The sequence below is a fragment of the Phyllobates terribilis genome, unplaced genomic scaffold, assembly GCF_046119375.1.
Source record: "Phyllobates terribilis strain yellow unplaced genomic scaffold, ASM4611937v1 Scaffold_2__4_contigs__length_985480577, whole genome shotgun sequence".
NCBI classification, from domain to species: domain Eukaryota; kingdom Metazoa; phylum Chordata; class Amphibia; order Anura; family Dendrobatidae; genus Phyllobates; species Phyllobates terribilis.
The window spans coordinates 290,010,927-290,037,708 of NW_027362762.1; the positions used below are offsets into that span (position 1 = coordinate 290,010,927).

At 42.9% G+C, this 26,782-nt stretch overlaps 1 protein-coding gene across 1 annotated transcript in view; it reads right to left on the bottom strand.

Moving 5' to 3' along the window:
• UGGT2 (UDP-glucose glycoprotein glucosyltransferase 2) overlaps positions 1-26,782 on the bottom strand; it is a 399,382-nt gene that overhangs the window by 256,933 nt on the left and 115,667 nt on the right. The window lies entirely within an intron of this gene.

The following is a 26,782-nucleotide window of genomic DNA, read 5'->3' on the forward strand; positions in this document are numbered from 1 at the left end:
CACTGTTAGCAGTATTGTCAAATCGGATCATGTACTTTCTGCTCTTTAGTACAAGAGACAATGGAATACTTTGCTGCGAGTCTCTGCAGCCCAGAAGTGGTCGAGTGCAAATGGACTCCCAATCCACAAGTGTGAAAGGATCTTGAAGGTAGAAAGTCAAGTAAAGGTTGGGGCTAACTACATAGAAGCAGAAACCTTCCCCATGTTTAATATTTCAGTTCACAGGAAATCAGATCTACATCTACAAAACTATATCCAATTATCAGGCGTTTAATGTTATTTTCTCATATTCAGAAAGTAATGGGCAAAGTGTGAGTGAGGTGTGAACCATGGACAGCACCATAAGTATTCGCTTTTAGATTTGTATATGTCTTTTCTTTTTTGCAGTTGTATTTTCCTTCCACGACTTTTTGCAATTATCAGAATTTAAACTGGCAGAAAAAAAAAAAAGCACCACATGAGCCAATATACAGTGCATTGTTAAAGTATTTGGCCCCCTTGAACTTTTCTACCTTTTGCCACATTTCTGGCTTCAAACAAAGATATAAAATTCTAATTTTTTTGGGGAAGAATCATCAACAAGTGGGACACAATCGTGAAGTGGAACAAAATTTATTGGATATTTTAAACTTTTTTAACAAATTAAAAACTGAAAAGTGGGTCGTGCAATATTATTCGGCCCCTTTACTTTCAGTGCAGCAAACTCAGAGCACCTTATTCCACATGTTTGGTGTGTCTCCCAGGTGGCTTGTGGCAAGCTTCAAACAAGACTTTTTATGGATCTTTGAGAAATGTCTTTCTTGCCACTCTTCCATAAAGGCCCGATTTGTGCAGTGTATGACTGATTGTTGTCCTATGGACAGACTCTCCCACCTCAGCTGTAGATCTCTGCAGTTCATCCAGAGTGATCATGGGCCTTTTGGCTGCATCTCTCATCAGTCTTCTCCTTGTTGGAGATTAGTGTTGAGCCACCCCCGTAGTGTTCGAGTTCGGTTCGGTTCGTCGAACACCCGTGTGTTCGCCGAACTGTTCGTCGAACTGTTCGTCGAACACCTTCGAACACCGTTAAAACCAATGGCAGGCAAACAAAAACACATAGAAACACATAGAAAACACCTTCAAAGGTGTCCAAAAGCTGACAAACTGCTCAGAAGACACAACTAACACATGGAAAAGTGACAAGTACATATAGTCATGCGAAAAGAAAAGAGGTGGAGGAGTAAAAGGAGGGGGAGACACAGATATAGGCATGTCATGCCCTTCTAAAATCCAAAAAGTGAGAAGCCGAGACGGCCAGTCCGCTCCTGCCCGTGCCACCTCCGTGTCGCCGGGTTTGTGCCAGAGCCGCAGTGAACCCTGACGGCCAGCCCCCCTCTCTCAATACTGGTGCCTGTCCGCTGGTGGGTCGAGAGAGCCCCCCTGTGGTGGAGGCAGCTCTAAGCTTTTTAATTTAAATTGTCCCTCTAATTTGAATGAATACACTTTAAATCCATTTACAAGGATCTATTGGAGGGCAAGTCTCATGCCAGCAGCCGCGTAATTCCAGCTCCAGTAGCGTCCACTAAAGCTGCTGCAGTTAAAAAGCTTTTATAAGGATCGAGCTCGGCTGTCCACCGCAAGGCATCCTAGTGCCAGTCCCAGCCCCTATGCCTTGGGGTGCCTCCTGATGCTCTTCACTAAGTATCCCGTGGTCCCGAAGCATTTCCTTTGAAAAAATTAAGTGTCCAAACTACAGGTGGTGTAGCTTGCTTAACAGCCGGGATAATCCGCTGACTAGCAGACACTGCTACTAGGCACAAAGTATTTCCTGGGCTAGATGCAGTTAAAAATTTGTAAGTAGATACTCTCGTTGGATGCTGAGAAAGCATTCCATAGAGTCTCCTGGCACGCCATATATGATTCTCTTAAAAAGCTTGGGGTAGGGGTCTAGGGGACCCTTTTATAGCCAAAATCACGGCCCTGTATCACAATACGTCACCTAGGCTGAAGATAAATGGAACTGTAGCACCGAGGGCTCGGTTGCTACAGACGTATTGCACCTCACCCAGAGGTGTGATATCTCACTCTCAGATAAGGATGGAGTGTGGATCAGGACCCGACACCTGCATGCATTACACCACATTGCCGTGGGGCAGGGCGACCAATATGCCCCTGAGATGGGCACGACAGTCCCTGTCCCTGGCTGGAGTGGGGGGAGGGAACACTGAGGAAGGGGAACCCTGCAGTGCAGGAGCAGGGAGGAAGCAGTTCCTGGGTGCATTGAGAAGGGAGTATAAAAGGTGGGCACCATCTTAGTTCAGTGCAGAGAAGTCTGAGCAGAAGTGGCAGGGAGCAGGGGCTCTGCATGAGCTCTGCTCCGGAGGCGGGCCTAGTAACAGAGGCCCAGGCCTGCAAGAGGGAGAAGGAAGGAAGAGGAACGGAGAAGGCTCCAGGAACGAGGAATGAAGGGATCCCAGGGGTGCGGACGGGCGAGTCGCCACCGCACGCCCGAATCCACCTGCGTGGAGGGGTCAGGCCAAAGGGGGAGACCGGTCCCCGAACTAGTGGAGGCAGGAAACGACCCTCAGCTAGAAACCGGAGGCTCTGACATTTTATGTGGCGCAGCCCCTTGCTCCACCCGCTAGGAAGGCACCACATAGGGTCAGGGAAACTGGCGCCAAGTTTACCAAGAGGAGGCCCGAGGCAGCCGGACAGAAGTGTTGGTAAGAAAGGCCAGACAAAGGACACACAAAGGGGGTCCTGTGAAGCGCTCCAAAGTTATCTAGGAGTTGTCTGAGCCCCTCACCTGGTGAGCACAGTACGACGTGGGCAGCCGTTACCTGCAGACGTGGTCTGGATAATAAGAACTGTGAGTAAAGGCCCTGAACTGCATCACTGACTCCGTGTCGTTACTGCTGCTGCCCTGCACCATCACCCCCATCCTCCGCATACACTGCCCTGAGGCTATACTCCTCCCGTGGGGAGTTATGCTACGCTCTGCTGCACCCACAACACCAGCCTTAGCGGTCTGCCCTGTAGCGGCGGTTCACTCTGACCGCAATCCACGGGTGGCGTAGTCGGACATTTAAACATCAAAACCACATAAATAGTTCCGCCACTGGTTTGACCGCCCTGAGCCACGGAACCGGATCGCCGCCACGAAGACTACAACCACCAGCATCCACCAAAAAGGGTCCGGCTCCGGGTGTCCCAAGGCCCAGGGGGTGCGTCAGAACATTTTCATCACCTTTCACAATCACCAATGGGACAAGGCAGGGATGTCCTCTGTCCCCTCTCTTATACATCCTAGTGACGGAGCACCTGCTCTCATCAATTCGCCCTAACCCCAATATTAGGTGGATTGAGGTGGGAGGCACCGAGTACAAGTGCTCTCTATTTGCTGATGATGTCCTAGTATATATCACTCAATCACATATATCCATCCCTGCTGTTATGGCTGAAATAGATCACTTTGTTACATGGTAAAATTTTAAAATCAATGCAGCGAAGTCTGAGGCCCTCGATGTCTCCCTCCCTAAATCCATATAGGATTCCATCCAGTCCAACTTTCCCTTTGCCTGGCCCTCACAGGGTATCAAATACTTAGGAATTCCTATTCATAGAGACCTCTCCCATCTATGTTATCTTAATTTTGGGCCCTTTATTGAACAATTCCATACAGACCACGGTTGGCAAGTTAGAACTGTAAGATTCACTACGTGAACCACTGGTGTTTTGTGGAAAAGCACATGTACACCGCGTTCCAAATTATTATGCAAAAAGTGTTTAGGAGTGATAAGGGAAGAATTTGTTTGTTTGTCAGTTAAACTCATTGATGGTGATGTGTGTCAGGGCTCTTTATATCACTGTAAGCAATTGCAGACACCTGTGCTAATTAGTTTGGCAGGTGTGTCCAATGAAAGGCAAGACTACTTAAGAAGGCTCTCTCACATTATTAAGCAGCCTACATTTTCTGCCAAAATGGGAAAGAAAAAGGATGTGTCGGCTGCTGAGAAGCAACAAATTGTGGAGTGTTTAGGTCAAGGCATGACTACAATCAACATTGTGCGATGATCAGGATGAAGTGTCTTGGCAATCAAGAAGTATGTAGCTGATTCACAGTACACACGTGTGCGTGCTGATAAGGGCAAATTGAGGACTCTTTCCTACAGGCAATTACGTCAGGTTGAAAGAGCAGCGGCAAAAAAGCCTTGTCATAGCAGCAGACAAGTTTTTGAAGCTGCTTGTGCCTCCAACGTCCCCCGAACAACAAGATGCAGGGTCCTTCAGAGGTTTGCAGCTGTGCATACGCCATCCTGTCGACCTCCTCTATCCACTTCACACAAGCAGAAACGGCTCCAGTGGGCCAAACATTACATGAAGACTGATTTCAAAACTGTTTTGTTCACGGATGAGTGCCGTGCAGCGCTCGATGGTCCAGATGAATGGAGTGGAGGATGGCTGGTTGATGGACACCCCACGCAAACACGGCTACAGCGCCAACAAGGAGGAGGTGGAGTAATGTTTTGGGCTGGAATCATGGGGAGAGAGATTGTCGGCCCCTTTAGGATCCCTGAAGGGGTAAAGATGAACTCCATAATGTATGTGGATTTTCTCAAACAGCACTTCCTGCCATGGTTCAAGAAGAAGAACCGTGTATTTCACAGCAAGATCATTTTTCTGCATGATAATGCACCATCTCATGCTGCACATAAAACATCTGCATCTCTGGCTGATATGGGCATAAAAGGGGACAAACTTATGGTGTGACCCCCATGCTCCCCTGACCTCTACCCCATTCAGAACCTTTGGAGCATCATTAAAAGGAGTGTCTATGATGGCGGGAGGCAGTTCACATCTAAGCAACAGCTCTGGGAGGGTATTCTGTCCTCATGCAAAACAATTGAAGCAGAAACCATCCAAAACCTGACAAATTCAATGGACGAGAGAGTTCAGAAGCTCCTTTCGAACAAGGGGTCCTATGTGAAAATGTAACATCACCTAGAATAAAGTTTTGAGTTGAAAACTGTTTGATTTCAGTTTCTAACAACCTGCTAATGCTTATAATTTCAAAAATGACCATTTTTTTGGTCTTTATTAAAATGAAAAGGTTGATCGAAAAGTTTGGGGGATCTAAGAGTGTGGCAACCCAGTAGTCATGATTACTTCGAATTCTGACAATATGAGGGTCATGCTGCAGGTAGTGCAGCAAGAAGGCACTTATGTGTCTTGCGCATCTCGGAGCCCCAAAATTATTTTCCGGGCTAGATGCAGCTAAAAATTATTTTTAATTTTAAATCTGGTGAAGCTTATTATAGATGGCCTAATAGGATCAGTGCTGCACACTGCTACAAAGCCCAAATTATTTTCCAGTCAAGATACAGATAAACATGATTAGTAATTTGAAAGCTTAAAACGGTTGGTAGGGTGATTTTAACCAATCATCAAGCTTTTACTCTCCCCAGGATGACACAGGGGTAGAAAAGTCGTTTCGGATCCATGATTTGTTCATCTTTATGAACGTGAGTCTGTCTACATTATCAGTGGAGAGCCGCGTGCGCTTATCTGTCAGCACACCACCAGCAGCACTGAACACACGTTCAGACAGAACGCTGGCTGCGGGGCATGACAAGATCTCCAAGGCGTAAGTGGCTAGCTCCGGCCATTTATCCAGATTGGAAGCCCAAAAAGAGCAAGGGTCCAGTGACACAGTCGTGGCTTCAATGTTTACTTGGAGATACTCCTGTACCATCGTCTCTAGGCGTTGACTATGTGTCAGACTTCTTGTCTCCTGTGGCCTTGCAAAGGATGGGCTAAAAAAGTGGTGAAATGATTCCGCAAAATTGATGTTACCAGCAGATACTGTGGTTCTGTTACGGTTTGAGTGCTGAACACTTGACGGTCCCACGGTTGGCAAGTTGGAACTGTGAGATTCACTACGTGCACCACTGGTATTTTGTGGAAAAGCACATGTAAGATTCTGCAACAGTCTCTGCTGATACTCCTGCATGCGTGCATCCCTTTCTATGGCAGGAATAATTTCTGCAAATTTACTTTTGTACCGGGGATCTAACAGTGTGGCAACCCAGTAGTCAGGATTATTTCTAATTCTCACAATTCGAGGGTCATGTTGCAGGTAGTGCAGCAAGAAGGCACTCATGTGTGTTGCGCATCCAGGAGCACCAAGTCCCTGTTGTGTTGGTGGCGAGGTAACAATCATGCTTCCTTCCTCTGTCCTCTCCCCCCAACCTCGCACAACAGAAATGTGATCAAGGTCTCCCTCATCTGATGAGTCTTCCATCAGTTCGTCCTCCACTTCTTCCTGGGCTCCTGCACCTTCCTCACTAGTTTGGCTGCTACCATGCGCCCTGGTAAAATCATCTCCCCCACCCTCACATGCCTGCCGCCCTGGTGCTGCCGACCGTCTGGACCTTGCAGATGTTAGCCCTTCCGCATACAACTCCTCCTCCTCTACTTCCTCCACCTCCTCTTGTGCCACCACCTGACTCAGAATTCTGTTTAACATGTGCTCCAGCATGTAAATCACCGGAATGGTCATGCTGATAATGGCATCGTCAGCACTAAACATCTTCGTCGCCATTTCAAAACTGTGCAGAAGGGTGCATAGGTCCCTGATCTGAGACCACTCCTCCAGCGTGATTTGCCCCACCTCTGAATCTCGTTGGCCCAGGCTATACGTCAGAACGTATTGCACCAGGGCTTGTCGGTGCTGCCACAGTCGCTGCAACATGTGCAGAGTTGAATTCCACCGGGTAGGCACATCGCATTTTAGCCGGTGAAGTGGCAGGCCCAACGACTTCTGTAGAGATGTAAGTCGCTGAGCTGCGGGATGCGAACGGCGGAAGTGAGCACACAGCGACCGTGCCCTCTGCAGAAGGCCATCTAGTCTGGGATAGTGGGCTAAAAATTGCTGGACAACCAGGTTCAACACGTGAGCCATACAAGGCACGTGTGTGACATTGCCCCGGCGAAGGGCCTCACCCAGGTTTGCAGCATTGTCGCACACGGCCTTCCCTGGTTTCAGGTCCAGTGGAGACAACCATTCATGAAATTGGTTCTCCAGAGCTGACCACAACTCCTCAGCTGTGTGACTCACATTTCCCAGACATTTCAATGTAAAAACCGCCTGATGACGTTGAGCCCTACTGCCAGCATAGTAAGGAGGTGTGCAGGATCCCTTCTGCGCAGTTAGAAAGCTTGTAGCATGACCAGACAGGCTTTGGGTGCAGGTGGAAGACCGAGAGGAGGTTGAGGAGGCAGAAGCAGTGGAGGAAAAATGACATAAAGAGGATTGACGCACAACTCGTGGGGACGGCAAGACTTGGACAGCAGCCCCTTGTCCTGCTGTCACCATAGTTACCCAGTGCCCAGTCAGCGACATGTAACGCCCCTGTCCATGCCTACTCGTCCAAGTGTCTGTGGTGAAATGCACCCTGTCACACACAGAGTTTCTCAAAGAAGCGGTGATGTTGTGTGCGACATGCTGGTGGAGCGCAGGCACACCTTTCTTTGAGAAGTAGTGCCGACTGGGCATCTGGTACTGGGGCACTGCGACGGACATAAGGTCTCGAAAATCCTCTGTGTCCACCAGGCGGAAAGGCAGCATTTCTGTAGCCAAGAGCTTGCAGATGGTGAAATTCAACCTCTTAGCTTTCTCATGGCTAGGAGGAAATGGTCTTTTACTTGTCCACATCTGAGGGACCGAGGGCTGGCTATTGTGCTTAGACGGGGTTGATAAGGGTGTCCCCGGCAAACTGCCGGTCTGTGAGGAAGATGCAGGCGGACATGTTAGGTTGCCTTGATCCAAAGGTGGTGCTATCGATGTCGGACAGCGCTCAAGACCAGCTGGTGTTACCACCTCCAAAGAAAATGATGACCTGCCAATCACGCTGGCTGTTGCGGGTAAAGAGGTGGCAGGTCTGCGCCCCAAAACAGGTGTGACTGCTGTCCCCCCAGTCACAGAGGATGAAGAGGCCGCGGATGCACAAGATATGGCAGACGGTGGTTGGCCCGGCCGGCTAGACCGCATTGTAGCACACTGAGCTTCCCACTGCAACTTATGCTTCATGTCCATGTGCCGGTTCATGCATGAAGTACTCAAACTATGTATTTTTTGGCCTCTACTTAGCTTTTGCTGACAAATGTTACAGATAACACGAGTTGGGTCATCCTTATCGATCTGAAAAAATGCCCAGGCTATGCAAGGCTTAGCACCCATGCGACCTGAAGAGCCACCACGACTTGTGGTGAGAGGCAGAGTTGTGTTTGAGGATGCAGTTGTTGACGTGCTTCCAGTACTACGTCTCTGTCCAGGAAGGCGCAACCTGACCTCGTCGTCACTAGCATCTTCCTCCACCTCCTCTGCTGACCTCATCTCTTGGCTGACTGTGAGTTGACAGTAAGTGGGATCTCCGACCTCATCATCATCACCCTGTGCGTTATCACACCCGTCGTCCTCAGAGCCAACCTGTTCCTGCCCTGACAAAAAACTAAAGTTGTCGCTCCAATCAGGTATTTGAGTCTTATCATCGTCTTCCTCATTGTCTCCACCAACAGGAGTTACAGTTTGGGAATGAGGGTCTACATTATGGTCAGAACCTTCTGCGTCTGGTCCTGGATCCGACTCATAAAGATTCTGGGCATCAGTGCAGATCATTTCCTCGTCTGGATTCACAGAAGCGCTGGAGTCGACCTCTGATTCCCAGGCTATAGTATGAGTAAACAGCTCTGCAGACTCAACCATCTGTTCTACCTCATACTCAGACGGGCAGCTGGAGATTTGGGAGCTGTGAGGAAGCAAGTGCGATTTGGGTGACACCTTTGAGGACTGGAGTATTTGTGATGTTGAAGTTGATGTGGAGGAGAGCCCACTTAAAGGAGCACTTGATATCCGTTGAAGCACCTGCTGTTTTTGTGCCTCATCTGGAATTTGTAGCGATTGGCGTGGCCGTAAGAAAGGGATCTTATCACATTGTCCGCTAAAAGAAGTAGACATTTTAGTTTGGCTGGAAGATGGTCTTTCTTCTGCACCTACCCCACGGACACAACCTTTTTTCCCCTTCCCAACACGCCTATTCCCCTTTCCACCAGCAGCAGGCCTTTTTCCACTCATTTTGGTGGTTAACTAATTCACAACTCTGGAGTTGTTTGCACAAAAAAACAATGGATGGTAACCGAGCAGAGCTGAGTGGCCAAACTGTGGTATTAGGCCAAAACTATTGGCTGGGTTAGATGCAGAAAAAAATTATTTTTAATTTGCAACCTGATGGAGGTCAGTATAGATGGACTAATAGACCAAGTCCCACACACCGCTAGAAGCCCAAATATTTTTTCAGAGCTAGATGCAGAAAATTTTTTTATTCAATTTGCAACCTGATGGAGGTCAGTATAGATGGACTAATAGACCAAGTCCCACACACTGCTAGAAGCCCAAATATTTTTTCAGAGCTAGATGCAGAAAAAAATTATTTTTAATTTGCAACCTGATGGAGGTCAGTATAGATGGACTAATAGACCAAGTCCCACACACCGCTAGAAGCCCAAATATTTTTTCAGAGCTAGATGCAGAAAAAAATTATTTTTAATTTGCAACCTGATGGAGGTCAGTATAGATGGACTAATAGACCAAGTCCCACACACCGCTAGAAGCCCAAATATTTTTTCAGAGCTAGATGCAGAAAAAAATTATATTCAATTTGCAACCTGCTGGAGGTCAGTATAGAAGGACTAATAGAACAAGTCCCACACACTGCTAGAAGCCCAAATATTTTTTCAGAGCTAAATGAAGAAAAAAATTATTTTTAATTTGCAACCTGATGGAGGTCAGTATAGATAGACTAATAGACCAAGTCCCACACACTGCTAGAAGCCCAAATATGTTTTCAGAGCTAGATGCAGAAAAAAAATATTTTTAATTTGCAACCTGATGGAGGTCAGTATAGATGGACTAATAGACCAAGTCCCACACACTGCTAGAAGCCCAAATATTTTTTCAGAGCTAGATGCAGAAAAAAAATATTTTTAATTTGCAACCTGATGGAGGTCAGTATAGATGGACTAATAGACCAAGTCCCACACACCGCTAGAAGCCCAAATATTTTTTCAGAGCTAGATGCAGAAAATTTTTTTATTCAATTTGCAACCTGATGGAGGTCAGTATAGATGGACTAATAGACCAAGTCCCACACACTGCTAGAAGCCCAAATATTTTTTCAGAGCTAGATGCAGAAAAAAATTATTTTTAATTTGCAACCTGATGGAGGTCAGTATAGATGGACTAATAGACCAAGTCCCACACACCGCTAGAAGCCCAAATATTTTTTCAGAGCTAGATGCAGAAAAAAATTATTTTTAATTTGCAACCTGATGGAGGTCAGTATAGATGGACTAATAGACTAAGTCCCACACACCGCTAGAAGCCCAAATATTTTTTCAGAGCTAGATGCAGAAAAAAATTATATTCAATTTGCAACCTGCTGGAGGTCAGTATAGAAGGACTAATAGAACAAGTCCCACACACTGATAGAAGCCCAAATATTTTTTCAGAGCTAAATGAAGAAAAAAATTATTTTTAATTTGCAACCTGATGGAGGTCAGTATAGATAGACTAATAGACCAAGTCCCACACACTGCTAGAAGCCCAAATATGTTTTCAGAGCTAGATGCAGAAAAAAAATATTTTTAATTTGCAACCTGATGGAGGTCAGTATAGATGGACTAATAGACCAAGTCCCACACACTGCTAGAAGCCCAAATATTTTTTCAGAGCTAGATGCAGAAAAAAAATATTTTTAATTTGCAACCTGATGGAGGTCAGTATAGATGGACTAATAGACCAAGTCCCACACACCGCTAGAAGCCCAAATATTTTTTCAGAGCTAGATGCAGAAAAAAATTATATTCAATTTGCAACCTGCTGGAGGTCAGTATAGAAGGACTAATAGAACAAGTCCCACACACTGCTAGAAGCCCAAATATTTTTTCAGAGCTAGATGCAGAAAAAAATTATATTCAGTTTGCAACCTGATGGAGGTCAGTATAGATGGACTAATAGAATGATGCTATGCCCAAAAGATTTTACTTCACTAGGTGCAGTAAAAAAATTGGTATTCTATACACAGGTGGTATATCTTGCAACACAGATAGGCTACTCCACTGACTAACACACTCTGCAATAGGCCAAAAAGGATTAGCTTTGCTAGATTCAGCCAAATGCTGTGAAAAAAACTTGCACAGCACTGGCACAGACCTGCCTGGCAAAAACTGATAGGAACTGATGTAACCTAGTCCTGAAAAGGACTCCAATTACAATTAGTCTTTACTCCCACAATCTATCTATTTAAGAGCACAGACCTGCCTGATAAAAGTCGTAGGAAATGCTGTAACCTAGTCCTTAAAAGGACTGCAATCACAACTATTCCCTACTCCCAAGCTATCTGTATATTTGTGCGAAAATTGGCTTGAAATTAACAAGGTATAGCGCACACAGCAACAGCGGTGCCGTCTAACACGCAGCTGCAGCAGTGAGAAAATGGTGGCGACGGGGAAAATGGCTTGGTCTTATAGGGCAAGGACATGTGACATACACTGCCAATCACACATGCCCTTGCTTGTGTGAAAAAAAGCATTTCGCTCCGTGTGTGCGCTGCTGATAGGCTGACAGATTGCACCTCCCCACTGCAAATGCGGGAAAGAGAAAAAAAAATGGAGATCTTCATTGTTCCTGCAGAGATCCATCCCCTGCCCCTCCCCCCGCCCCGCTGTACACTCAAACTGCGTATTAACAATAATTTTCATCATTACTGAGAAAAAATCCAGTTATGATTTTGGTGCACGAACAGTTATCGAACATAACCTCGAACAGCCGAATTTTTCTCAAATTGTTCGTGTTCGCCGACCGGCTCGAACACTGCCCAAAACAGCTCGAATTTAAGATTGGCGAACAGTTCGAGTAGAACAACGCTCATCTCTATTGGAGATGAAAGTTTAGAGGGACTGCCGGGTCTTGGTAGATTTGCAGTGGTCTGATACTCCTTCCATTTCAATATGATCGCTTGCACAGTGCTCCTTGAGATGTTTAAAACTTGGGAAATCTTTTTATATCCAAATCCGGCTTTAAACTGAGTTTGCTGCACTGAAAGTAAAGGGGCCGAAAAATATTGCACGCCCCACTTTTCAGTTTTTAATTTGTTAAAAAAGATTAAAATATCCAATAAATTTTGTTTCACTTCACGATTGTGTCCCACTTGTTGTTGATTCTTCCCAAAAAATTAGAATTTTATATCTTTATGTTTGAAGCCAGAAATGTGGCAAAAGGTAGAAAAGTTCAAGGGGGCCAAATACTTTCACAATGCACTGTATGAGTACGAGAAAGCATTAAAGTCGATTCAAAAGTTATCACCTTATAATGTAGGGAGTAGCCACAATAAATATAACCACAGTAGCCTGATGTAAACAGTTGTGGAGCAAAACAAATGCGTAAACTGTTTAGTGGCCATTGCCAGGTACTGCACATCATCTCTACATTAAAGGGAATGGTTTTATTCAGGTCTGAAGTCTAGGTCTGGTCCGAGTTAAGCAATTATTTTGGAGATCTAAATTTGTTCATGGGTCTGTTTTGGTGCTTATTTTAGGGGGGGGTTAGAAGCTTTGGAGATCTGTTTTTGTTCTTGAACTATAATTAGGAGTCTGCATTCTGGGGCTTGGCCTGAGGCATGTGTTTATTGTGGGGTCTATATTTATTCTATTAGTCTTGTCTGGGGTCTTTACTTATTTTATGGTCTGGTTCGGGGTGTGAATTTATTCTGGGGTTTGTATTTACTGTGCAGTCTGGTCTGAGCCCTATATTTATTTTGATGTCTGATGTCTGTGTTTTGGGGGGTATTCTGGGGTCTGTATCTATTTAGCAGACAGTCCTTATATACAGATGTAACAAGCACCACCTGTAGACATGGCATCCAACCTGTTCGAATATTGCTCCAAGGCATATTTGAGATTCACTTAGGAAAGTTGCTGGTCATGCGGATTAAGTGTTCTGCCTCTGTATTCTGGGGTTTGGTCTAGGGAGGGTTCGGAGGAGATGAAGGATATCTGCACTACTTGTGTTTGTAATGCAGTAGTTTAGCGGTGTCTGGGGGTATGGCCTATATAAATTTGGGGCATTTGTTAAATCAATTTTTGGCAATGTTACTTAAAACTGACTATCTGTATAGCACTCTCGCATCCAGCCGCCCTAGTTGTAGGCCAGTTACTGGCACTCTTGACAGCCATGAAAGTTGAGGAAGCAAATAACTCACTGAACATCAGTTACTTGACTCTGAAATGTGCCCATTATTCCATTGACTGGACACACCACCATGTGCTATTGGAGTTACTGGACCAGAGTAGCTCAGCCACTCTCAACTGATTCTGTAGCTACATCTCCAGGGGTTGGAGCTGGACAGAGATGGGAATAGTCCCTTCAACTCTTTTTTTTTGTTACCAATGAACTAACCAATATAATTTTTCTCATCAACTTAAAACATAAAAATGCTCTATCTTAAGCCCTGGGTGCTGTTAAGACAGTCAATGTATTTACTTTAGACATTTCGTTGGTAAAACACCTGCACCACAAAAAATAGGCTGTACAGTTCAATCACACATGCTTCACATCGCGAGTGAGCGCGGCATTGTAGTTACTAGACCCCAGAAAAAGCTACTGTATGTTGAAAATATTGTAACATGAGGACAGTGTAACGAAAGACCACTCCATTTAGGACCATTTGTCCTTTACTATTTTGGTGATGTCCTGCTCACAAACCAGTGTTTTGGGTCTTTATACTGTCTATTTTAAACATTTTAATAACTGGGCTAAAAATAAAATGAATTTTTGTGTATACTTTGGTCTGCGTTTATTATTTTCAGATTCTGGTTCTGGGTCAAAAATGGCTAGGTAGACATGATTGGCAGTCATATCATTATTGTGTATGAGTAGAGAGGAAAATAGGTTTATTAAAGAAAAAAAATCCTCACTAGATAAAAAAAGACAATGCAGAACATGGAATTGAAACAAAACTTGTAATTATCTCGGGCAATCGTAAACCTGTAACTGCAATCTATTGGGGCCTGCGGGAATCGCTCTTTAAACAAGTTGACCATTAAATTCTTGCTGCTGAACAGTTTACCCCTTGATGAGGTACAATCTAAATGTCATTTAATGGTTACTTATGGTAAAACTGGATTAATAGTGTACACACATTTTCCTGCAATAAAATAAATCCAAAGGACTCGTCTTGGAATATTCACAATAAAGTCTTCCAAACTTCTAGAATAAATTTAATTATTTGCGGAAATGTGACAGAATCTCATTTACAGCTGGTATAAGTATCATCACCCTATGCTTTTCTATTGCTCTTCTAAAATGAGATTGAAAACAATTTAAAGCATTTCCTAAAGCAGGACTGTAAACTGAGTGCAATAAGTACAGTAGCAATAATCTATCCATCTACAGTATTATGTTTTTGCTCTGATAAAGGTTTAAATGGTTCTTTAGCTGCCAGGGCAGTGATGCCAATGAAGCGGGAACTTGCTCTGCATTCCAATGCATACATCTATACATAGTGACAGGGAGGACATGCTAAGTGCTAGAAAACGCTCATCCTAAATCTCCACTGAACTAGAGACAGCAGAAAAGACAATTAAGGTCAAATGCAGTAAATTGAAAGAACCAAAATGTCATCACGAATGGTTTTACGGAGTACATTTACATTTATTGGCCTACAAAAATATTTAACCATGAGGAATATGGAGCAGTAAAGAAAGGAGGAGACAGATTATACGCAGAATTACTGTTTGCAAAAGCAGCAAGGACACAGGTCATAAAATTCTCAATTTTGACTGAATGAAATGCCAGGGTCATTCTACTGACTCTATAAAACATCTATAGCAAACAAGCCCTGGGATTCTAAAAAAAGGAAAAAAGTGAATACATATCTCAATGTAGATATAAGAGGCAATGTATTAGAAGTAAACTACATAACAAGTTACAATAATAAAAGGTTTAAAACAGGAAGCCTAATCACTCCAAATGCAACAAAATCTATATATTGTCTGCAATGAAGGACCATGCACATGTGAGAAGTAAAGTATAAAGAGTTTAAAGGGGCTCTCCTCTGCTTTAAAAGTTATTCTCAATGGTGGGTGAGGTAATGATAAAAAATAAATAAATCCAATATTGAAAAATCAAATATGAATGGAAACAACAAAAATCACATTAATTTAGCGTCTTACAATACGTGAATTTATAGGTTAAGGGAACAAATATGTAGCAAAAGTAGAAACATTTCAGGGTATAATCTTTAGCTTCTGAAACTTAGAAAAAAATGTAATGACAACAGATTGATGGCATGCATACAAAAAGCGGAAATGAGGAGATAAGTAACGCTGTAAGTTTCAGCCACTGGAAATTAATCTTCTAGGCATACATTTTTCCGCTCATCCAAGAACAAACAAGCCATCATTAGAGCAAGCAGCCTTTCATATCAGCATGTACTATCAAGCATGATCACTGGGGTGAACACCTTTATTTCTTCATTTCAGACATTAAAATATTCTAGCACTTATGCTAATTGGAATAGCAGAACATGACAAGCGAAGGGCAGAAATTAATCTCACTATTTCTCCATTGTTTATAGACCCTCAAAAAATGTGATTCCCATATTATAGTACCATTGTGTTTTCCTTCACATATGTTTCTTTTATGGACAATAACAAACTAAAGCTGCCTTATTGAAATGGCTATTAGCCCATATCTATTACCTCAGCTCAGCTTTAACAGAATACAATACTATTATTCTTAGCTGATAATCTTAAAGGCGATGCTAAAATAATATTTTACATATGTTGGGGGGTTACCTTAAGTTAATAAAATTGCACTAAGGCTATGTTCACATGTTGTATTTTTTCTGCAGGTAAAACCTGCTCTCTTGGCAGTAAAGAAGCTGCTTACAGGCTTTGCTGCATTTTTCAGGATCTCAATGTTCAGCTTTGCTTCCACCATAGAAGCATGAACACGGGTCACCAATGCAAGACATGTGAAACCATCAAACCATTTTTGGAAAAAAAGTCAAATTTGATAAAATAATTCAGTGGAAAAAGATTTGTGTCTGAAAAAGTGTGACTATTCTGAACAAAAAAGTTCCTGAAAAATACACTATTGCAAATGTAACAGTGGGGAGAGGTGAATTGGTCCAGAATAGATTACCATGACATTGGCAGAGCATTGAGTTTGAAGGACACTGTTTTCTTTCACACTTTGGTCAGCCCTTGAGTTGATGAGGTATTGTTCAATTTCACACCTTGGTCAGCCATTGTTTACTTTTCACACATCACTAATTTAATAAACTGTACTAATCCTAACTGCTATTCTCATGTGAGGAGATCAAGACATTATGGTTTAAACTTGAGAAAAATCCAAAAAAGAAATGGATTTCACATCCTGCTCTACATGCTTTTTTTTCACTAAAAACGCAGCAAAACCTGATACCTGAGTTTTTTGTTACATTTTTGCACTTATTCATTGCTTTCTATGGGTAAAAAACACTGCAAAAACGCTGAAAGAAGTGATATGCTGCAGTTTTCAAAACTGCAGCAGTTTACCAATTCAGTCAGGCTAAAAAAAGCATTGTGTGTGAGTGAAATTTCTAATTGCTGGTACTGTAAACACAGCTTTTAATTTAAATAAAAACGCAGCAAAAATACAACGTGTGAACATAGCCTTAGCCTGATCCAAATTTTTAGATATTTCTCTTGTAGGAGTGCCTCTCCCAATAATATAGACTAGATGGGAGGTCGGCATGTATCCAGGGTGCAGATAATAAGATATATTAGGCATTACCTCTCATTTGGTGCACTTTTAGCCACTTGGCATTTGACATTTTTATAGCCATTCAAGTAATCAATATTTACATATTCTTTAGGACTAATGTCCTCCTTGACTTGGATGCATACTAACTATAAACTCCAAGACCGCCCTCATCAGCTTAGTCCCTTTTGGGAAAGGTTGTTCTATAAGCCTTGTGAGTATAGCATTCTCCGCATGCGATTCCCCCTTCTTTTATTTGGCGTATTGTTTTTCTGTGTATATCAGTAAAGATTTGTTTGATTTGAAGTGGCTTTGGCTTCCTTTTCTTCATAGGTTTACTCTAATTTGTGGACGTGCCTATAGTATTATATTCGGGCCAATAATAGGTGTCCCCACTGTATATTATTATCCAGGTATACCCACCAATTGTTTTTTTCTGTGGTTGTGAACTATTTTTTAATGTATCCATTGATGTTTTTAACACTTTATAAATAAAAAATATTTATATATATAGTCATTGTTGGAAGCCCTCCCGTGTATTTATATTGCTATGCTTTATGAATTTTTCCTTTTTGGATAAATGTTTAGGTGTATAAATGCACAGCATTGTCATAACGACCAACTCTACATATGTTCAATCTTTGATCTTCTTTTAACAGCTTCAGGTTTCCAAAGACGTGAAGCGGTTAAAAGAAGTGACCTAACAATTCCTTTATGCGCCATCCGCTAGAAAGACGCTCAGTAGTTTATATCAAAATATAAAAAAGAATAAAAAAAAATGCAGTGGTCGAAAACAACATATCAAAAGAAAAACAAAAAACAGAAATGAAAAGATTCAGGACAAAAGACGTTGGCATGTCCCAAAGCGTCTAACTCTGTCGAAAGACGTCTAAAAGATGTCGTGAGCACTTACTCTAACACGAAGAGAAGGGGAGGGGAGCAGAGAATGGTCTGAAGAAGAAGTAGGAGTTGACAGCTTTTTAACATTTTTAGAAAAGCACTCAGCAGCAGCAAAATGGTAGACTATTTTTAATGAAGACTATTTATAAAGGTGCTTAACTTTGGATTTAGGAAGTAAATAAACAATAAAAAGTCTGTATGAAGGTGTATATACCATTTAAATCTAATTGTATTTATTTCAGCATAGCATCACTGTCTACTGCAAACAACCATATTTATTTATTTATTTTACTCACTTATATAGCGCCATTAATTCCATAGCACCTTACAGACAGCATCATCACTGTCCCCATTGGGGCTCACAATCTAAATTCCCTAGCAGTATGTCTTTGGAGTGTAGGAGGAAACCGGAGAACTTGGAGGAAACCCACGCAAACAAAAGAAGAACATAAAAACTCCTTGCAGATGTTGTCTTTGACAGGATTTGAACCCAGGACCCCAGAGCGGCAAAGCAACAGTGCTAACCACTGAGCCACCGTGCCGCTCATATGAAGGAATGGTAGATATTTAAATATTACACATGTCAAATCATTCTACCTGCTAACCTAAATAGTTCCCCAAAAAGTCTGGTACATTCAGCTGTTCAACTAGCTCCATGAAAACTAAGCTTTTATGACCATAGTACGGGCAATTACAAATGATTCACATAAAAACACGTACAGATCTGTTCACATGCATCTGCTTTTCTGCTGCCTTGCTTGATCTTGGAATAATGCATGGAAGACATTGTTTATTTAGCAGTATGTCAGTATAGGGATAGCAATGTCAGTTCGGCAGCCAATTTAAAATGGAAGCCAATGTGATGACTGTTAAAAAACCCCCAGATATTAGGGCTTACAAACATCAGCGTTTGTAAATTGCCAGGAAAAAAACCCCCAACAAAATGCGGATTGAACATAGTGTGAAAAATGTCTCATTAAAAATATTCATGCATATACTCTCTTATGAACAATACTTTGAAGCAGATATATCACCAGATTTACAATAAAAAAACGTATATATTAACCCCTTAGGGACCAAGCAATTTTTCTATTTTTTTGCGCTTTCGTTCTTTTTTTCTTCCATTTGTTCCAAAAGCCATAACTTTATTTTATTTTTTTATCCATATTATTTTTTTGCAGGACAAGTTATAGTTTTGAATGTCACTATTCACTTTACTGCAAAATATAACTTAAACAGGGAAAAATATTCCAAGTGGGATGAAATGGTGAAAAAAGGTGGAGATTCAAATTTTTATATTTAAAAACTTTTTATATTTTTTTATTCTCCTTAGTGAACCTGAGATCATGTGATTGTTCACACTATATACTGCAGTAGCACATATAGGGAAAGTTGTGGTCTCCTATGAAACTCATTCTGTGGCTAAGCTTCACAGGAATAGCAATATGGCAGCGAAGGAGGCTTTCAGCAGGCCCATGGCTGCTATGGGAACTCATCAGTACCCTGCGTAATGTGCTGCACGGCCCAATGGGAGCTTGTGTCTGGATGCACACTGGCAACTACACCATTTAAATGTTGTCAGAGATCGTCACCAGCATTTAAATGGATGACAGTAATGACTGGAGCTCGGCCACTGCTACTAGAAACAGACTCGGGCAATATAACATAGTTGAAATCTACTGCATTAGAGCTTTGCTTACTTTCGCCGATAAAAACCTTGAAACTAAAACAGCAGTCTAATTGGTCACAGATAAGATGCCAAATAAAGTACATCAGGATCTGCATATTGTTAAAATGTACAGGGATTAAATCTCCTAATAAAAAGGAATGAGGCCTTTTATTTTTAGAATTCTAAAAAGGTCCAAATTTTGTTCCTACAGGTAACACATTTCTGTACTAACTCGTGCTCTAGATATTTCATTCACAAATAGCCTAACTCCTTTTTAGCTAAGGCTATGTTCACGTAACCAGTAATGATCTGTTAGGACGGAACCAGCAGCAATTGGTTGGCAAAAAAGTTGTGCAGACACAACTTTTTAGTCCGTTTTTAAAAAAAACTTATCTCAGCTGGATCCATTTTTTTTTAACACTGAAGTCTTTGGACAACAGATCTGTTAAAGCGCACCTGTCAGCAGGATTGTGCTCAGTAAACTACACACTGTCAGGTGGGCGACATTACACTGATTAATATGATACCTGGGTTGATGAAATCCGTCCTCTGGTTCTTGTGTAATCTTTACTTTCAGTTTGGAGATAATGATATGCTCGTGCTCTGGGGCGGGTGGCCTGTGGGGGGCGCTCTATCTGGTGCTCTGCTTACATATTCATCTGTATGCTCTTGTGACAGCTCACTGACCTGCCTTCCATTTTACCAGCCCCACACTACAGATGCATTACGTAAAATGGTTTTGGCTCCCACTCCTGAGAAAAAATACTGACCGAATACTGACTAAATAATTACATTCACAAACTTGAGAATGCTTGGTGTATTTTCATCTTTATTCTGAAGTTCACAATGTACACTGCTCAAAAAAATAAAGGGAACACTCAAATAACACATCCTAGATCTAAATGAATGAAATATTCTCATTGAATACTTTGTTCTGTACAAAGTTGAATGTGCTGAAAACAAATCACACAAAAATCAATGGAAATCAAATTTATTAACCAATGGAGGCCTGGATTTGGAGTCACCCCCAAAATGAAAGTGTAAAAATACACTACAGGCTGATCCAACTTTGATGTAATGTCCTTAATAGAACGCATTACCATAAAAATGGGTATTTTCAAAAAAGAGTTGTTATACCGAAAATGCCTGTAACATAAAAATAAATGAACAACTGGAAATGACAAACAACTATATACCTGAGGAATACCTAGAGTTTCAAAATTCTAACTAAAGTAATCTTGCAGAAAATAGAAAACAATTAACAGGGCGGGCCTGCGAGGCCCCAGGTTATGCGTTCTAGGGTTAAAACAAGTCAAAATGAGGCTCAGTATTGTGTGTGGCCTCCACGTGCCTGTATGATCTCCCTACACCGCCTGGGCATGCTCCTGATGAGGTTGCAGATGGTCTCCTGTGGGATCTCCTCCCAGACACTGACTAAAGCATCCGCCAACTCCTGGACAGTCTGTGGTGCAACGTGATGTTGGTGGATGGAGTGAGACATGATGTCCCAGATGTGCTCAATCGGATTCAGGTCTGGGGAACGGGCGGGCCAGTCCATAGCTTCAATGCCTTCATCTTGCAGGAACTGCTGACACACTCCAGCCACATGAGGTCTGGCATTGTCCTGCATTAGGAGGAACCCAGGGCCAGTCACACCAGCATATGGTCTGACAAGGGTCTGAGGATCTCATCTCGGTACCTAATGGCAGTCAGGCTACCTCTGGCGAGCACATGGAGGGCTGTGCGGCCCTCCAAAGAAATGCCACCCCACACTATAACTGACCCACTGCCAAACCGGTCATGTTGAAGGATGTTGCAGGCAGCAGATCGCTCTCCACGGCGTCTCCAGACTCTGTCATGTCTGTCACATGTGCTCACATGTGAACCTGTTTTCATCTGTGAAGAGCACAGGGCGCCAGTGGCGACTTTGCCAATCCTGGGGTTCTGTGGCAAATGCCAAGCGTCCTGCACGGCGTTGGGCTGTGAGCACAACCCCCATCTGTGGACATCAGGCCCTCATACTACCCTCATGGAGTCGGTTTCTAACCGCCTCATGCTACTGTACCTCTAGGGGTGAGAGCAACGGCAAAATGAAAGTGACCAAAACAACAGCCAAAAAGGAGGAGAGCAGAGAAATGATCTGTGGTCACCACCTGCAGAACCACTCCTTTATAGGGGGTATCTTGCCAATTGCCTATCATTTCTACCAGTTGTCTGTTCCATTTGCACAACAGCAGGAGAAATTGATTCACAATCAGTGTTGCTTCATAACTGGACAGGTAGATTTCACAGAAGTGTTATTGACTTGGAGTTACTGTTCCCTTTATTTTTTTGACCAGTGTATATTCTAGGACTGATCACATATGGGTCTCTTAGACTATCCTCCCCTTATTGACAGCTAGAATACTGACCTCTCCTTGGTTAGATCACTCCTTGGTGTATCATAGGCCTTCAAGATTTATAATTTTTGTATCTGTCAGTGAGGCTAAATGAATCCCTGCTGAATGACCAGGACAATTACTCTAAAATACAATAGCCCTTTCGTCATACTTCCAGGAGAATTCTCCTTTGGACATATCCCCTACTACTCTTCGGGAAGACCAAAAGGCCACTATGCGAGGTGTATTAATCAGAACTGGAACTTGTAAGAAGAAAACCCAACAGTCTAAAATAACTAGAGACACAGAGCGACGAGAAGAGATTATTAAAAGCTCATGAAGCAGAAATTTCTTTAAATCTAGTGTCGAGATAAACCCCCCAAAAATGCAATTTGATGGAAAAAGAGATATCATTAGATGAGCTTCTCAAAGCCATCATATTGGCCAAAACTGCAAGAGCTCCTGGTCCTGATGGTTTATCAAATCAATAAATAAACATTTTTCCATTATTTTAGCTTTTCAGATGGGTCCCTATTTCTACATTGTCCTATATAAAGGTTATTCTGAATCGGAAACCTGATAAGGACCATTCAGACTATGAAAAATTATAGACCCATTTCTTTAATTAATAACAGTATCCACTTTTTCACTAGAACATTCAATACTCGTCTCAACTCCCTTATTCCCAAATATATACATCCAAACCGAATGTGATTTATCCCTCGTAGGTAGGCGTCAGACAATGTCCGTAGACTTTTAAATGTTATCTCCCTACTGCCCAGATAGAAGGGGTATGTTGCTAAGTTTAGACCTTTGTAAAGGCTTTGATTCGGTCTCATGGTCATACCTACAATACATCCTGGAGCGTATGGGCTTTGGCTCTACTTTCCTTAAAAGGAACCTGTCACCATGAAAATGAAGTCATCTCTGCAGGCAGCGTGTTATAGAACAGAGAGAGCTGTGAGAACTGACATATAGTTTTGTGAGAAACGGTTAAGTGTAAGCCGTGTTTAAATCACAAACTTCTGCTCTTTCTGGGATTTTCCACCCAGTGGGAAGTCCTATCAGTAATTGACCGTTATTTGTGTATGCACACTTATACAAAGAATGCTGTCAATCACGGATAGGACCACCCACTAGACCAAAAAAATCAGAACGATCAGAGGTTTTAAGGATTAAAGAGCAGGTTATACCGAATCTTTTCTCACAAATACATATCAATCTGCGCTTCTTCCTCTGCTCTACAACATGTTGCCTGAAGATTGGACTGTATTTTCAAGGTGACAGATTCCCTTTAATACTCTCTGAGTACTTTATGTAAATCAACTAGTCCAGTTGTATATGCGCGAATTTGAATCTGCCCTTACCTAAATCTGCAGAGGCACGAGACAGGGGTGGCCCCCATCACAGCACTTTTCTCCCTGGCAATGTTTCCCAAAGTTCCCAAAGTTCAGTGTTTCCCAAACTCTATCCTCACGGCCCCCCACAGGTCATGTTTTCAGGATCTCCTTAGTATTGCACAGGTGAGAGAATTCCTGATGCCTTGATGATACTTCAATCACCTGTGCAATACTAAGGAGTTCCTGAAAACATGACCTGTGGGGGGCCGTGAGGATGGGGTTTGGGAAACACTGCTCTAGTCCATTCCAATGTCCGGGGAATCACAAATCGGATAGAGGAACATAAATGTGTCATATTTGCTGACAAAGTCCTTCTCTTTATCACCTCCCCATTTACAAAACTCTGCAATATATTCAAAATCTCAGACATCTTACTAGGCATTAATCTACTTACCCCCACAGTTAAATTACTACAACTCAATTTTGACTTTAAATGGACCTCCTCATAGCAAGATGACTTCACTGCATTCAAACAAACACTTGCATTCAAATCAGCCCTCACCTCTAAACAGGCCTACTTCACAACCCTCATATCTTCCTTATCCTACAACCCCAGCTATTCAACACTTAACTCTCTCCTCCGCCCTCCACTGCCCCCTCCAACCTCTGTCTTCTCGGCTGAGGAGTTTGCCACACACTTCAAAAACAAGATTGACCAAACACGGTAAGTCTTTACTGTCCGACCACCACAACCCCTTTGTTCCCAGACCATTGCACTTCCCCCATAACCTCCTTTCCAACATCACGGAAGGAGACCTCACTCGTCTCCTCTCCAAATCACAACTCACCACTTCTGCACTCGACCCCATCCCATCCCACCTCCTCCCCAACCTCACCCTCACACTTATTCCATCCCTAACCCATCTCTTCTACCTATCACTAACTTCGGTTACATTCCCCGCTGCCTTCAAACATGTCACGATCACGCCAATCCTCAAAAATCCATCCCTCGACCCAACCGCCTTGTCCAGCTACTGCCCCACATCGCTGCTCCCATTTGACTCCAAACTCCTTGAACAACACGTTCACACTAAACTTTCCTTTCACTTCTCAACTAACTCTCTCTTCAAAAACTGACAAACTGGTTTACGCCCCCACCACTCCACCGAAACTGCCCTTACCAAAATTACTAACGACTTACTTATAGCCAAAACTAACAGACAGTTCTCTATACTCCTTCTTGAACTGACCTATGCCTTCGACACAGTTGACCACTGCCTCCTACTATAGATCCTCTCTTCCTTTGGTGTCAAAGACCTTGCCCTATCTTGGATCTCCACATACCTTTCTAACCGCACATTTAGCGTCTCCCACTCCCACACTACCTCCTTATCCGCGCCCGCTTTGTTGGAGTCCCTCAAGGCTCTGTCCTAGGACCCCTATTCTTCTCAATCTACACCCTTGGCCTGGGACAGCTCATAAAATCCCATGGCTTCCAGTACCATCTGTACGCTGATGTCACCCAGATCTACCTCTCTGGCCGATGTCACCTCTCTGCTGTCCAGAATCCCAGCATGTCTAGCAGTCATATTCTCCTCCTTCTCCTCTCGCTTCCTCAAGCTCAATGTGGACAAAACAGAACTCATCATCTTTCCCCCATCACGCATATCTTCCCCACCTGATCTTTATATCACAATAAAGGACATCACACTTTCCCCTGTACCGGCAATCCACTGCCTCGGAGTAAGCCTCGACTCTGCCCTGTCCTTCAAACCCCACATCCAAGTTCTCGCCACCTCCTGTCGCCTCCAGCTCAAAAATATTTCCAGAATTCGTCCTTTCCTCAACCCTCAATCTACTAAACTGCTTGTGCATGCCCTCATCATCTCCCGCCTCGACTACTGCAACATCCTCCTCTGTGGCCTACCTGCTAACACTCTAATACCCCTCCAGTCCTTCCTCAACTCTGCTGCGAGACTAGTTCATCTCTCGCCTGGCTACTCCTCTGCTACCCCCCTTTGCATATCACTTCACTGGCTACCAATTGCCCAGCGTATCCAGTTCAAACTGACACTGACCTACAAAGCCATCCATAACCTTTCTCCTCCGTACATCTCTGAACTAATCTCCCGATAAATTCCCTTGCGTAATCTCCGGTCCTCCCAAGAACTCCTGCTCTCCTCCACACTTATTTGTTCCTCACCCAATCGCCTCCAAGATTTCTACCAAATATCCCCCATCCTATAGAATTCTGTGCCTCAACACGTCTGATTAGCCTCCACATTTGGATCCTTCAGACGGAACCTGAAAACCCATCTCTTCAAACAAGCTTACAGCCTGTCATGACCTTGCTTGCTGCCACCTCAACAACACCGGCGCTAATGCAAACCCCCAACCTACTGTCTCCTTCCCCGTTCCTGTAGAATGTAAGCAGGGGCAGGGTCCTCTTCCCTCTGTACCAGTCTATCATTGTTAGTTTGTTTACTGTAAGTGATAACTGTTTTTGGCATGTAACTCTTTCTTATGTACAGCACCATGGAATCAATGGTCCTATATAAATAAACAATAATAATGACTTTCCATCATCTGCTGGTGTAGGTCCACTGTGTTTTATCAAGACCAAAGTCAGCGCAGCCGTCTACCAAGAAACTTTAGAGCACTTCATATGCTTCCCTCTGCCGACAAACTTTTTGGAGATGGAAATTTCATTCTCCAGCAGGACTTGGCACCTGTCCATACTGCCAAAAGTACCAATACCTGGTTTAAAAACAACAGTATCACTGTGCTTGATTGGCCAGCAAACTTGCCTGACCTTAACCCCATAGATTCTCTATGGGGTTTTGTCAAGAGGAAGATGAAAGACACCAGACCCAACAATGCAGACGAGCTGAAGGCTGCTATCAAAGCAAGCTGGCTTCCATAACACCTCAGCAGTGCCACAGGCTGATCACCTCCATGCCACGCCGCACTGATGCAGTAATTGATGCAAAAGGAGCCCCGACCAATTGAGTATTGAGTGCATTTACTACACATAAATTTCAATAGGCCAAACATTTCAGATTTTAAAAACATTTTTCAAGCTGTTATATAAAGTATTCTAATTTACTGAGATAATGACTTTTGTGTTTTCATTGGCTGTAAGCCATAATCATCAACATTAACAGAAATAAACACTTGAAATAGATCACTCTGTTTGTAATGACTCTATATGAGTTTCACTTTTTGTACTGAAGAACTGAAATAAATTAACTTTTTGATGATATTCTAATTTAGTGAGATGCACCTGTATAACAGAAAGGAAGGTCATATATACCAGGATGGGGGCATATATACCAGGATGGGGGATATTAGTACAGAATTGGGGGACATTACTCCTATAACAGTGTCAGCAGCAGACCCCCTCCCCCATAACCGTGCATCATGACCACATTTTTCGCTTCAATTTTTTTTCCTCCTCTAATACTTGTAACTCTCCATTGCTTGTATTTCTCGGAGAAGTCACAAGTATAAATTTTCACAATGTAGTAAATCTAAAAGTGATCGAGAATGTAATGACATTGTGAACAACACAATAAACTGATGCTTAAGTAATTTCAAATGACCTGTTTCTACAAGCCAACATCGTCATAGTCTGATCAATGCAAACGTGCCTTTT